Genomic DNA, 16032 nt, shown 5'->3' on the forward strand with positions numbered 1-16032 from the left:
AGAATTTTCTCAGAGCTCGCAACACGGTTGCTATGCTCGGCGCCATCTCTCCAGTCCGCTGTCTCATTCCTTTCCTCATCTCAGCTGCTTTCAGGCCAAATCATCTCAAAAGAGCCCGAGACAAGAAAGGAAGTGGAAAGATGCTGTACTCATCGACTCTCACTCTCACATGAGAACGGATCAGTATCTGGATCTTAGTGGCCCCTGAAGACAACAGGCTTTGATGTGCACTACCTTCCTTTATGCCCAGACCTATCTCACTTCACAAAAATAGAGTGCAAAAAGATTAAATGAAGCACAAAAGAAAAGGGAGGAAGGTAAAAAAAAAAAAAAAAAAAAGTTTCTCGTTCTGCAGTACCTTCATCGCAACCAGATGTGGTGCCAGAACCTGAGAGGTTTGATCAACACCTAACACTTGCTCTCCAAGAGTCCCCCTCCATTAGAATCTTTCCCTGTGCTAGGGAAATCATTTTTCACTGGAGGAAAATTAGTTTTCTCATCACAGAACTTGGCAGCAGGCACTTTTTGCAAACACAATTTTGGAGGAAGGAGGGTGAAGAGCCAATACGGATTTCCATAGTGTCTGAACAGTATGGATTGATAATTCAAAGTTTTATACAGTATGAGGTGCTAAATCGAGAGAAATCAGTGTTATTCATTTAGTTGGGAGGTTATCGCTCCTTGTGTGAGAGAAGCTCCCGCTTGCAGCTTGAATCTGTCCTCAGAAATGGAATTACGAGTAAAATTTTTAATTAAAGGAACATCATTTACTGTAACGTCATTCCCTCCCTAATATTATTTTCCTTCCTTGTCAGGAGGAGTTGCTCTTTTTCAAGCAACAAAAATTAGTGTTGATTTTTACTGTCAAGCTCCAAACAGGCTAAAAGCACAACATAAAAGTGTCAAAACAGTTGTCTACATGACTTGCGCACTGTATTTCAAGTCTTTTGAAGCCATACAATATATTTATCTAAGGAATGGAACAAAGCAGAAGCAGTTTTTAAATGATAAATTTCGCCTTGTGTTACAAAAAATAGGGTGCAAAAAGCATGTTTCTCCACTGACAGCCATTCAAAATAGAAATGCATTAATACAAATGTTATTATACAGTTAAAAAAAATAATTTTTGTTTGTTTGTTTGTGTTTTTTTTTTTTTTTTACTACTTACAGAAAAGCCACATGAACTTCACATGTGCAAATCACATGTTAAAAATCATGTGAAATATGTGAAACACCTGGGTTTCACACATTTACAACATGGAACACGTTCCAAAACCATGTTTAATGTGCGTTTCATGTGTTTCACATATTTCACATGTGATTTGCACATGTGAAGTTCATGTGGTTTTCTGTAAGGGAATTGTTGTCAGGAAAATACTTACAATATTTCAGGAATAGTATGGCTAAGCCATCTTAGTTTGATCAGTCTACACTTTTGCATTGTCCTTCACAGCTGACAGGAAACAAAACGTGCACTAGTTGTCATGACTGTCACGTTTCAAATTTATTTTCCAGAGACTGTGCTACAAGTACATTTCTGCATGGTTTAAACTGCAAGAATTCTGACCCTTCTTGTTTTTACCTGATGTAAGAGATGTGAATGAATCAAAGACATTCAAGTGGTCTTCTAAACTGGCTTTTTATTAATGATAGAAATATTATTACATACAGTTCTTCTCCATGCCCCTATAGTCTGTCAAGTGATAGATGCATCACAGATCTTTTACCTCAGAGGATTATTTCCTATCAGACTTTTTTTTTTTTTTCAACTCCAAAGCTGTATGCAGTGACACATGTGCTATCTGTTACTTTAATTACAGCAAGCCACAAAACCAAGTGGGTTGAGAAAATATAATAACATCAAATAAGATACCTATGACACTGCAAGTAGCACAAATATGCAAAGAAAAGAAAGTCTGTGGTGATTGGCTCAAAAACTTTTGTGGCCAAAAATAGAGTGCTCATAAACACAGATGGCTGCAAGCAGGTCGCATAATAACGGGGAGGCCTGCACCAGCTGAGCAACTGCCATTGCGATGAAAGGGAATTCTAACGGATCACTTTCTCCAGGTACTACCTGGTTTGTTATTTCAAAAGATTTCAGGCATCATAATAAGTCTGCTGCTAATGTGCTTCCAAAAGCTCCTGCCAGGAACCCTCCTGTGAGATGAATTCTGCGAAAGTAACAGGTCAGCCAAACAACAAGTTATGCATTTCAGAGGAAACTTCAGGGACCAAAATGAAAATGCACAATATTAAACCATAAAAATTGCTAAATGAAATGTAACTCCAGGTTCTTTACAATCACCCCATCAGTCAGGAGCTAATTAAACAGAGCCAGGGGATCTCTAAAGAGACCTCAAACCAGCAATGGTTTAGTTCCTTCTCATCTGCACACCTTAAGATGTTATTAAATTATGCTTGCAAATGATGTCTGGCTGATTTCCCAGTTTCTTACGGAGGTGGAAGTGTCATTTTAATCAGCACTAAGGCCACGGTGGTGGGCATTTTCGAGTTAGGAGAGCTTTTAGGCACCATCGCCACTAATCAGAAAATGCTGTCAAATCTGATTGCATTTAGCTAAAATCTCAAGTCTAAATATTCAGTATTATAAGCATGCATAGTTATAATTACATATAACAATTACCTTTTGAAGCGTTTATTTCAATCCTCTCAGGTGCAAGTCAAAGATAATACTTCGAGAGTGTGGCATATGAACTCCCGTAATGAATTTATTCAGCTATTAAAAGAGACCTCACAGGAATATATCCGTACTTAACCATTTAATTAGCATGTAATATATATAGGTAACACTTTATAATAACGTTCAGTTATAAGTCATTTATAAGTGATTAATGATGAACTAATCATTTACAAAACATTCATAAGCGATTAATAAGTGATATAATGTGTGTGCTTTGTTAATTCATTTACAAGCCATTTACAACTAATTTGCTAATGATGAACTAATCATTTACAAAACATGACTATGCATTCATAGTCATGAATATGTTAAAGCACGTGATATGTTAATATTTTTATCTATGTTTTGTAGATTAAGTTATAAATAATTTACAAGTGATTAGATGATGAACTATTCATTTACAAAACTTTGTACATTCACAAATTATTAAGTAATATGCTAACGATTTACAAATCTGTCATAAATTATCTATAAAGAATAGCATAATGAAATAATCAAACAGATCCTTAATGGTTAATAGTTTAGTTAGGTTACTAGTTAATATATTATTAATCACTTGTAAATCATTGAAATGTCAACATTGTACTATTATTAGATTAGATTAGATTCAACTTTGTCACTGCGCAGAGTACAAGTACAGAGCCAATGAAATGCAGTTAGCATCTAACCAGAAGTGCAAATAACAAAGTATATAAATAAATATAAAAATATGTGTATATACATTAAGTTTTATGACATGTAGTGCAAGTTATGAGGTAGAGGGGGAGGGACTAGCTCAGTGCAAATGACTGTACATATAACTTAGCTTGCAAGGAAGTATAAACAGAAGGTGCATTATAAAGTAAGGTATGTAAATAGCATATGTTTATATATGGCCAATGACCTTAACGGCATCCGGAGGTAGAAATGTGCAAAATATTCGAGAAATGTGCAATAACAGGGAATAATAAGAACATTGTGCGTGAGGAGTGCAGACAGATTATTGAACAGTGCAGTGTTTTGTTTTATTTTTTGTTTAGTTTTTTTAACCATTAGGTGGTCCATCTTGGATGTAGTGTTCAGCGCCTGAGACTGGAGTTCAGTAGGCTGACAGCTGAGGGAAAGAAACTGTTCCTGAGTTTGTTGGTGCGACAGCGAAGACTCCTATAACGTCTCCCCGATGGAAGAGGAGTGAACAGTCTGTGACTGGGGTGAGAGGAGTCTTTGATGATACTTCTCACTCTCCTTAGGTAGCGTTTGTGGTAAATGTCTGTGATGGAGGGTAGCCCGACACCAGTGGTGTATTGGGCAGTTTTCAACACCCGCTGGAGGGCTTTCTGGTCCAAAACAGTGCAGTTGCCATTCCACACTGTGATGCAGTTTGTGAGAATGCTTTCAATAGTGCAACGGTAAAAGTTCAGCAGGATGTGGGGGGACAGGTGAGCTTCCCTTAGTTTCCTAAAGGAAGGAGGTGGTGATGGCGCAGTGGATAAGACACATGCCTTTGGTGTGAGAGACCCGGGTTCGACCTGGAGTTGCTCCAGAGGCGTGCGACCTCTGACATATATAGCAATTGTAAGTCGCTTTGGATAAAAGCGTCAGCTAAATTAATAAATGTAAATGTAAATGTAAGTAAAGGCGCTGTTGTGCCTTTTTGATCAGTATGGAGGTATTGAGGGTCCAGGAAAGATCCTCTGAGAGATAGAGGAACTTGAAGCTCGCCACGCGCTCCACTTCAGTCCCATCAATGTAGATGGGAGTGTGTGTAGTCCTTCTTAGTCCGCCGGTGGTCTACAATCAGCTCTGTGGTCTTCTGGGTGTTGAGTGCAAGGTTGTTGTTGGCACACCACGTTGCTAGATGCTGGACCTCATCCCTGTAGGCTGTCTCATCATTGCCGCTGATCAGACCTACCACCGTGGTGTCATCTGCAAACTTGATTATGGAGTTAGAGCCATGTACATGTATGCAGTCGTGAATGAAAAGGGAGTAGAGGATTGGGCTCAGCACACAGCCCTGTGCTACCCCAGTGTTTAGAGTGAGGACGGAGGAGGTGTGGTTACTGATCCTAACAGACTGTGATCTGTTGGTGAGAAAGTCCAGGGTCCAGTTACAGAGGGAGGGGCTTATGCCAAGATCAATGAGCTTGGAGATCAGCGTGGATGGGATCACTGTATTGAAGGCGGAACTGAAATCAATGAATAGCACCCTTACATATGTGTTGGTTCTGTCCAGGTGCGTCAGGGCAGAGTGGAGAGTTGAGGCGATGGCATCCTTAGTTGACCTGTTGGATTTGTAGGCGAGCTGGTATGGGTCCAGTGTTGGGGGCAAGCATGTTTTCAGGTGGGAAAGAACTAGCCTCTCAAAACACTTTGCAATAATGGGAGTAAGAGCAACTGGGCGGAAGTCATTGAGGGCCACTGCACCAGCATGTTTTGGTACGGGTGGCTGTTTTGAAGCAGTTGGGAACAATGGCTTGGGCCAAAGAGAGGTTGAAAATGTTGGTGAAGACCTCAACCAGCTGTTCTGCACAGGCCCCAAGCACTCGGCCAGGGATGCCATCAGGGCCGGCAACTTTGTGTGAGTTCACTTTACGCAAGGTGGCACACACGTCACTGGTGGGAAGTGTGAGCGGCAGGTCATCAGGTGTGAGCACAGCTTTGATGGGTGGTTCTGTGTTTCCACGATCAAAGCGAACATAAAAGAAGTTCAGTTCGTCAGGGAGGGTGGCATTGCTGTTTGGGGATGTACTGTTTGCTGGTTTATAGTCTTTGAGGGCATGGATGCCTATCTCAATAAACATTATAAATAATTTACAAAGCTTTCTGCATCCCCTAATCTAAACTACTCATCATTTGTAAATGTGTTACACATCATTTGTAGATCTTTCTTACCTGTTACAAAAACATCTAAAGTGTAAACTACTCATCAGTTGTAAATGTTTTACAAACTTTATGGTTTACAGTTTTGTGTGCGTAAATATATACACACACACACAAACAACCTGTAACCGGAAGGTTTGTAAAACATTTACAAGTGATGAGTAGTTTACACTTTAGATTAGGGGATGCAGAAAGTGTTGTAAATGCCTTGTATATACCTACAGATCATTTGTAACAGGTAAGAAAGATCTACAAATGATGTGCAACATTTACAAGTGATGAGTAGTTTACACTTTAGATTAGGGGATGCAGAAAGTGTTGTAAATGATTTATAAATGTTTATTGAGATAATAGTAGAATGTTGACATTTCAGTGATTTATAAGTGATTAATAATACATTAACTAGTAACTATTAACCAGTAAGGATCTGTTTGATTATTTCATGATGCTATTTTTTAAAGAAAACTTATGACAGATTTGTAAATTGTTAGCATATTACTTATTCATTTGTGAATGTATAATCATGTTTTGTAAATGATTAGTTCATCATAAACTAATCACTTGTAAATGATTTATAACTTAAACTACAAAACATAGATAAAATATTAACATATCACTTATTAATCTATGAACGCATAGTCATGTTTTGTAAATGATTAGTTCATAAACTAATTAGTTGTAAATGACTTGTAAATGAATTAACAAAACACACATCTTTAGCATATCACTTATTATTTTTTTGTAAATGATTAGTTCATCATTAACTAATCATTTATAAATGACTTGCAACTGAACGTTATTATAAGGTGTTACCTAATTCATGTAATATATACATGTGGGGTTTTTTCAATAACTGAATTGATAAGCATAATGTCACAGTCAGCTTTGAGAAAGCTAGCTACTGCAGGATAGGTCTGCTTCTTAAATTCTGCGTAGGTAGCATAAACAAAGACTCAAGGCTGATTGAAACAACATCTATATATCAAAATATATCTCAAGGCAAAGGTGGAACACCATGCAAGAGATACATGCAGTAAAAACTACACTTCAGAAAGAGAAAGCATTGGAAAAAGGGAGAGAGAATCAACAATGGGATGCTCCCTGTGGATCCAACACATTCTTAGAATTCTAATTTGGCTTTCACCTCGATTTTCTGGTAACTCTTCACAGTTTTCAAACACAAACATTCTTCAAAAACAAGAATTTTGGAAGCGAAATTGAATGAGTCACCTCACCAGCAGTATGGATGGATTCTTTCAATTATCACCCATTTGTGTGATTCTCATGGTCTCTTTTTCCACAACATATAATGCTGAAAACTAGGGAAGAATAGAGATTGCTTGTGAATTTTTTGAAAAGCATCTGGGGACATCTTTTGGATGCCTCCCACTGGGCCACAGGATGCGTGAAAAACAACAGTTCACACTCATAACAGACACTGCATTTTTAGCATTCACAAAACATCATGGGAAATAGCGGCAATGCTTGGCTCAGCCGCTTCGGTTTGGTTCCTTAGGAAAAAAATTAGCAACATGAAAATGCATATACAGCATTGTGGGGGAAAAATGCAAGACTTCCTAAACTGATTAGTGTCTGCAAAAAGTCTGAATGTGATATTTTTCCAGTTGAAACATCAGAAATTGCCTCCCCAAGTGTATAAACTATGATGAAACTATATAAGTAAAAGAATCTTAAGTTAGTAAAATGTGACCATGGACCACAAAACCATTCATAAGTGTCAATTTTTCAAAAATTAGATTTCTACATCATCTGAAAGCTGAATAAATAAGCTTTCCGTTGATGTATAGTTTGTTAGATTCGGACAATATTTGGCCGAGATACATCTATTTGAATATTCTGGAATCTGAGGGTGAAAAATACTGAGAAAATCGCCTTTAAAGTTGTCTAAATGAAGTTCTTAGCTTTGCATATTACTGATCAAAAATTAATGTTTGATATATTTTCAGTAGGAAATTCACTAAATATCTTCAAGGAACATGATCTTTACTTAATATCCTAATGATTTTTGGCATAAAAGAAAAATTGATCATTTTGACCCATACAATGTATTTTTGGCTATTGCTACAAATATAACCCAGCAATTTAAGACTGGTTTTGTGATCCAGGGTCACAAATAGTTCCTGAAGTATGGTTCCCAGCCCTCAGGAATCACTGAATGTAATTCCAAGGGAGGACAGAGATAGGACACATTGTTCATTCACGTCATGTAGGTGAAATGTAGGGCACACACTCTGTAGTTCGCACACATCGTAAAAAAACTCAATAATTCTTAGACTTTCATCTACAGCTGACTCTGGAGTGAACAGGGTTGAAATGACCCATTTCACAGTCCAAAATTTAGCAGGTCAAGTTACTAGGGTTACATTTTCTGGGCAAATCAGCCATATTTTTGAAAAAAGGACACCAACAAACACTTCCCAACAAAAATAAAAACAAATGAGATCTGCAAAACATTAGCTGAATTACTATTACTGCAAATCTGAGGACAGTTATACGATCACCCGACAAGGTTATTTATATAAAACGCATCTGGTTAAATGTTCCTCGGCTCGCTTTCCTTTTTCTTTTTGTTCCCTCAGACTGCCTGTTTAAACCGCCCCCTAATCTGCTTTATTAAGCGCCTTCTAAGCATCTATATCTCAGATTAATTAACATGAAGCACAGAAACTAATTACATTTACCATTTAGAAAGCCCACATAAAAAAATAATGTTCTTTCATTGTTATTTATTTACTTATGAATGTGTGTAGAATTGTAGATAAGAACTAAGTAAATTTACATAGTTTTGTCTGTAATTTATTTATTTGGATTTACCTACCATGCTTATTATGAACCTCCTGAAATATGATATACACGACCATCCAATCAGCTGTTATTCATATCAAGCAAGTGACCTTGTGGAAAACAGGCTGAGCTGTGATTTTTTTTTTTGCATCATGTACAACACCCTTAATTTTATACGACAGCCTGTCACACCTTAGCGAGGATTGTGACCAGCACATACAGTAATCAACACTCTCTTTATCCACTAACAAAATCAAAATACTGCCGAATTTCTTTTACAGTTTCAAACATAGCACAATCACAAAACATGCTAAGTGTTCCACCAAAAAAAGGCATTTTCCTCGTCAAATTCGCAGCAGGTTGTCCTTCTATAAAAGGAACACAATACAATTGCAAAGTATCCGAACTGCAGGCACTGCGATTCTCTTTCACTACATCCTCCTATTCTTACTCTCATGTGTGGTTTTTGCAATCCATCCATAGTTTCACTGGACCGCTTCCTAGCTTGGGTTTTGTTAGCTAATCTGGTGTGAGGAAGGCAAAGTTTAGCGGAACAATACGGCATTGTACATCATCTGAGAGAAGAGATTAATGGGAAAGAGGCTGGTGAAGCTGCAACCGAGATAAAGAATTAGCAAATGAAGCTACTGTTTCTTTTTTTGCCTTCCTCTACTGACTCCGGCTCATCCTTCACGGTAATTTGATTGAGAATGCTCCATGCATACTACAAGACCTACGCTATCTGCTCTACAGGGGAAAGTCTTGTTCCCAGAAATAACAATTCATCTTCAGGATCCCTGCCTCAGCATATATCATCAACTTGAGGCTCATCATCGTTATTTTACATCAAAGCTAGCTGATACATGGGCGACAGCAAGCGAGGCAGGAGAAAAAAGACGAAGGAGAACGAGGCGAAGCACTTAACAATCCCGGGTCGTGTTCCCACACCCCAATTAATGTGGTGCAAGAAGGACGCCCGCATTCCTTTCTCTAAACAGGCGAAAACAGGATTGATGACAAAGCCTCCTGCACATAACTCACAGCCTGACATGGAAGAGGAGAGTGGGACGGAGAAAGAAAGACGGAAAGAATGGGAGCGAGGAGAATTACGGAGAATGACGGATTGAGACAGAGGGCCCGTTTTTCTCTGTGTCTCCCTGGCAGCAATCTTACGTTTGTATCCATTGGCTCCTGGTGAACAGGCAGTGAAATATCACCTGTCACCCAATCAGAGCACAGCACTCATTTCCCAGTGACGCTTTAACAACAGCTGCCGTCCACCATAAATATGTCATTGATAAATCAAAGTAGCAAGTGCACAGGACTCAAAGTTTCCAAAAAATGTGGATTATGTTGAAAATTATCCTGAGCTGTATAGTGTTTCCTCATTCTCAAAGAAAGGTATCAGGAGTTAAAACAATAATGTTACAAAATATTTCTATTTCTTTGTGTCTTCTAACAAGTTACTGTGGTTGAGAAAATGAATCATTAGCGTGCAATCAGAGTTTTTTCAGGTCTTAATAAGGTGACATTCAATACATGTAAAATATTCATTACATTAAGCCATGAAAAACAAAAATCACAATGTGCCTTGTTTTTTTGTGCTAGGTTCAGTTTCACAAGGAGATCATCATATATGGTGCTTTGAAAGACTGAAGATTTGTAGAGTTTTAAAACATACAAGAGGGGGAAAAAAAAAGCGAAATAATCCCATAATTATAAAGACAATATCAAATCAAATTGTCACTACAATAATTGTAAAATATATCTGTACAACATTTTATACATTTTAATTTGAAATTTGAAGATGTGTGAATGACACACAAAACATAGGTCAAACATTCACAACAAGATTAATAATATGCATTTAGAAAATGTATACTTTAAAGTGCGGTGTAACAAAAACAAATACACACTGAAGTAACATACTGCAAAAGATAATCAGTCATCACCAGCAGTCAGTGGTGATGCTGTAAAAAAGGCATGTTGTCAGCTAAAAGATTCCCCAAGGTATGAACAACAAATCTTTATCAGCTGCACCATACACAGCATGCTTTTCAAGTGCAAGCTGCAAATATAAATATATAAAAGCCAGTAAAGTGCTTTTTTTCCAAGGCTGTCAGAAAGGAGATTAATTCTAGCCATTGTCATTTAATGAGCTGTAGAGAGTTACCTGTCACAAAGTTTCCACACATTCCTCTTTGTGTAAAAAAAAAAAATCACTATTAATTTCTTAGCATCTGTCAAGCCACCACCCTCCCACATCCTTCCACCTCATCTGAATGAATAGCACCTGAAAACCAGTGAGTTGGAATCTGTCTTACATAAACAACACGCAAGTCATAAAGCTATGCTGTCATTCATTGCTCCATGAGAGGTGATTGACGCTCTAAGTGTTGACTCCTTCTCTTCGAAAGCCCAAGCGCACAATATATGAGTCGTTTTTCAAGGCCGGACAGTTTATTGAACGTTCGGCCATGGAGAGGGCGACAAGATCCACTTATACAAGGGCTGTGTGTCTCCACAACAATGGAGATAGAGGCAGGAAGCACACTTGGAAATAACAGGAAGGTCAGGTGGATTTGTCTCCATAACAGTGAGGAAGGCAATGACTAAATCTCTTTTATATGATCACTATGCTGCAATACACATAAAATCTCACACTCAAACACCCTCACTTACACACAGAGGAATAAAGAACCACTACACTGAAGAACCAAGCCATTGTTGGCCATCCAGTGCTGTAAATTTCAGAATAATCCTGGATGTTCTGGAGGAAGCTTATGTGTTTCACTGGAATAGACTAGATATGGAAAAATAGGCTGCAATGGTAATCAAAATGATCACAATCATGATTACATGCAAAAAGCTGTGATTTAATTAAAAAGATATATAATCTGCATGTGCTACATACTTCAAAATGAACCATAGTACTCTGCTGGAATGCATTAAAGGCATTGTCTTAAAAAAGGGATTGTTTTAAAAATGGCTAATAATAATAATAATAATAATAATAATAAAAACATTATTGCTGGCGGGGAAGGAGCCTGAGATTGTGCGTGAGGTTGAGAGGTTCCGACTAGAGATAGTCGGGATCACCTCTACGCACGGCTTGTGCTCTGGAACCACACTCCTCGAGAGAGGATGTACTTTTCACCACTCTGGAGTTGCCCATGGTGAGAGGCGGCGGGCTGGTGTGGGTTTGCTTATAGCCCCCCAGCTCAGCCGCCATGTGTTGGAGTTCACCCCGGTGAACGAGAGGGTCGTTTCCCTGCGCCTACGGGTAGGGGATAGGTCTCTCACTGTCGTGCGTGCCTACGGGCCGAACGGCAGTGCAGAGTAGCCGGCCTTCTTGGGGTCTCTGGGAGGGGTGCTGGAAAGTGCTCCAACCAGGGACTCCGTCGTTCTACTGGGGGACTTCAATGCCCATGTGGGTAGCGACAGTGACACCTGGAGGGGCGTGATTGGGAGGAACGGCCCCCCTGATCTGAACCCGAGTGGTGTTCAGTTATTGGACTTCTGTGCTAGTTACGGTTTGTCCATAACGAACACCAAGTTCAAGTATAAGGGTGTCCATCAGTGCACGTGGCACCAGGACACCCTAGGCCGTAGGTCGATGATCGACTTTGTGGTCGTTTCACCTGACCTGCGGCCGTATGTCTTGGACACTCGGGTAAAGAGAGGGGCGGAGCTGTCAACTGATCACCACCTGGTGGTGAGTTGGATCCGATGGCGGGGGAGGAAGCTGGACAGACTCGGCAGACCCAAGCGTACTGTGAGGGTCTGCTTGGAACGTTTGGCCGAGTCTCCTGTCAGAGAGATCTTCAACTCCCACCTCCGGCGGAGCTTCGACCGGATCCCGAGGGAGGCTGGAGATATTGAGTCCGAGTGGACCATGTTCTCCACCTCCATTGTCGAAGCGGCCGCTCGGAGCTGTGGCCGTAAGGTCTCCGGTGCCTGTCGAGGCGGCAATCCCCGAACCAGGTGGTGGACACCGGAAGTAAGGGATGCCGTCAAGCTGAAGAAGGAGTCCTATCGGGCCTGGCTGGCTTGTGGGACTCCTGAGGCAGCTGACGGGTACCGACAGGCCAAGCGAACTGCAGCCCGGGTGGTTGTGGAGGCAAAAACTCGGGCCTGGGAGGAGTTCGGTGAGGCCATGGAGAAGGACTATCGGCTAGCCTCGAAGAGATTCTGGCAAACCGTCCGGCGCCTCAGGAGAGGGAAGCAGTGCCCTACCAACGCTGTTTACAGTAGAGGTGGGGAGCTGCTGACCTCGACTGGGGATATCGTTGGACGGTGGAAGGAATACTTCGAGGATCTCCTCAATCCCGCCGTCACGTCTTCCATTGAGGAAGCAGAGGCTGAGGGCTCAGAGGTGGACTCGTCCATCACCCAAGCTGAAGTCACCGAGGTAGTCAAGAAACTCCTCGGTGGCCGGGCACCGGGGGTGTATGAGATCCGCCCTGAGTACCTCAAGTCTCTGGATGTTGTGGGGCTGTCTTGGCTGACACGCCTCTGCAGCATCGCGTGGCGGTCGGGGACAGTGCCTCTGGGGTTGCAGACCGGGGTGGTGGTCCCTCTTTTTAAGAAGGGGGACCGGAGGGTGTGTTCCAACTACAGGGGGATCACACTTCTCAGCCTCCCTGGGAAAGTCTATGCCAGGGTACTGGAGAGGAGAATACGGCCGATAGTAGAACCTCGGATTCAGGAGGAACAGTGTGGTTTTCGTCCGGGCCGTGGAACACTGGACCAGCTCTATACGCTCTACAGGGTGCTGGAGGGTTCATGGGAGTTTGCCTAACCAGTCCACATGTGTTTTGTGGATTTGGAGAAGGCATTCGACTGTGTCCCTCGCGGCGGCCTGTGGAGGGTGCTCCGGGAGTATGGGGTCCGGGGTCCTTTACTAAGGGCTGTCCGGTCCCTGTATTACCGAAGCAGGAGCTTGGTTCGCATTGCCGGCAGTAAGTCAGACTTGTTCCCGGTGCATGTTGGACTCCGGCAGGGCTGCCCTTTGTCGCCGGTTCTGTTCATAAGTTTTATGGACAGAATTTCTAGGCGCAGCCAGGGGCCGGAGGGTGTCAGGTTTGGTGACCACACGATTTCGTCTCTGCTTTTTGCAGATGACGTTGTCGTGTTGGCTTCATCAAGCCAGGACCTTCAGCAGGCACTGGGACGGTTTGCAGCCGAGTGTGAAGCGGCTGGGATGAGAATCAGCACCTCCAAATCCGAGGCCATGGTCCTCAGTCGGAAAAGGGTGGTTTGCCCACTTCAGGTTGGTGGAGAGTTCCTGCCTCAAGTGGAGGAGTTTAAGTATCTTGGGGTTTTGTTCACGAGTGAGGGAAGGATGGAACGGGAGATTGACAGACGGATCGGTGCATCTTCTGCAGTAATGCGGTCGATGTACCGGTCTGTCGTGGTGAAGAAAGAGCTGAGCCGCAAGGCGATGGTCACCTATGGTCATGAGCTTTGGGTCATGACCGAAAGGACAAGATCCCGGATACAGGCGGCTGAAATGAGCTTTCTCCGCAGGGTGGCTGGGCGATCCCTTAGAGATAGGGTGAGAAGCTCGGTCACTCGGGAGGAGCTCAGAGTAGAGCCGCTGCTCCTTCACATTGAGAGGGGTCAGCTGAGGTGGCTCGGGCATCTGTTCCGGATGCCTCCTGGACGCCTTCCCGGGAAGGTGTTCCGGGCGCGTCCCACTGGGAGGAGACCCCGGGGAAGACCTAGGACACGCTGGAGAGACTATGTCTCCCGGCTGGCCTGGGAACGCCTCGGTGTCCCCCCGGAAGAGCTGGAGGAAGTGTCTAGGGAGAGGGAAGTCTGGGCATCTCTGCTTAGACTGCTGCCCCCGCGACCCGGCCCCGGATAAGCGGAAGAAGATGGATGGATGGATAATAAAAACATTAAAAGGGATAGGTCACCCCCCCAAAAAAAATTGTGTCATAATTTACTCACCCTTATGTAATTTCAAACCTTTCTTTTGTGTAACACAAAAGAAGGTATTTTGAAGACTGTTGGGTCACAAAGCGGTTTTGGGTAATGACTTTCATTGTATGAACAATAAATACTGAGATGTTTCTCAAATTATCTTCTTTTATGTTCCATAGTTTATGTAGTCTAAATGTTTCTGTAATAAATTTTATGTTTAATAAAATAAAATATTTCTTTCTAAAGCTACAATTTGTAATTTCTACTTCATACTTTCTCATTTAACACAAATATATATACAGTTGTGTGAAAAAGTGTTGGCCCCCTTCCTGATTTTTTTTTTTTTTGCACGTTTGTCACACTTTAATGTTTCAGATCAAACTAATTTGAATATTAATCAAAGATAACAAGTAAACACAACATGCAGTTTTTAAATTAAGGGTTTTTTATTATGAAGGGAAAACAAAATCCAAACCCACATGGCCCTGTGTGAAAAAGTGTTTGGAACTTGGACTTTTTGGAAGGTGTGTGTCCCATTACATCTGGTGTAAAAGTAACACAGCATTTCAGAAAAAGAACATCATACCAACAGTAAAATATGGTGGTGGTAGTGTGATGGTCTGGGGCTGTTTCGCTGCTTCAGGACCTGGAAGACTTGCTGTGATAAATGGAACCATGAATTCAGCTGTCTACCAAAAAAATCCTGAAGGACAATGTCTGGCCATCTGTTCGTGACCTCAAGCTGAAGCGAACTTGGGTTCTGCAGCAGGACAATGATCCAAAACACCAGCAAATCCACCTCTGAATGGCTGAAGAAAAACTAAATGAAGACTTTGGAGTGGCCTGGTCAAGTCCTGACCTGAATCCTATTGAGATGCTCTGGCATGACCTTAAAAAGGCGGTTCATGATCGAAAACCCTCCAGTGTGGCTGAATTACAACAATTCTGCCAAGATGAGTGGGCCAAAATTCCTCCACAGCGCTGTAACAGACTCAATGCAAGTTATCGCAAACGATTGATTGCAGTTGTTGCTGCTAAGGGTGGCCCAACTAGTTATTAGGTTTAATAACTAGTTAAAGAATAGAGCAAGCACTTTTTCACACAGGGCCATGTGGGTTTGGATTTAGTTTTTTTGTTTTTAATTCAAAAACTGCATATTGTTTACACTTGTGTTATCTTTGATTAATATTTAAATTTGTTTGATGACATTAAAGTGTGACAAACATGCAAAAAATCAGGAAGGGGCCAACACTTTTTCACACCACTCTATATAAATATGTTTATAAATATAAAGCATCCATATTTGTCCATACATGTTGATTAGAGAATTAAAACTTGAAAAGTATTAATTTAAGGTACATTTAGAACTGAGAAAAATGTACGTTTAAGTTGCGATTAATCACGAGTTAACTCGTGACAATCAAGCGATTAATCGCGATTAAATATTTTAATCGATTGACAGCCCTAGTACATAATACATAATATGTGTGTGTGTATTGTGTGTATTATGTAAACAAAAACTTGCTGCATGCGATTAATTGCGATTAATCGTTTGACAGCACTTATATATATATATATATATATATATATATATATATATATATATATATATATATATATATATATATATATATATATATATATATATATATATATATATATATATATATATATATATATATATATATATATATATATATATACACACCTGTGTGTGTGTATGTGTGTGTGTATAA

The 16032-nt window shown here is 40.9% G+C and overlaps 1 protein-coding gene across 1 annotated transcript in view; it reads right to left on the minus strand.

The window, feature by feature from the left end:
• Positions 1–16032, minus strand: part of LOC306880786 (calsyntenin-2-like) — a 222906-nt gene that overhangs the window by 109767 nt on the left and 97107 nt on the right. The gene's annotated exons all lie outside the window — the stretch shown is intronic.

This window comes from Barbus barbus (assembly GCF_936440315.1).
Source record: "Barbus barbus genome assembly, chromosome: 15".
Classification (NCBI taxonomy): Eukaryota; Metazoa; Chordata; class Actinopteri; order Cypriniformes; family Cyprinidae; genus Barbus; species Barbus barbus.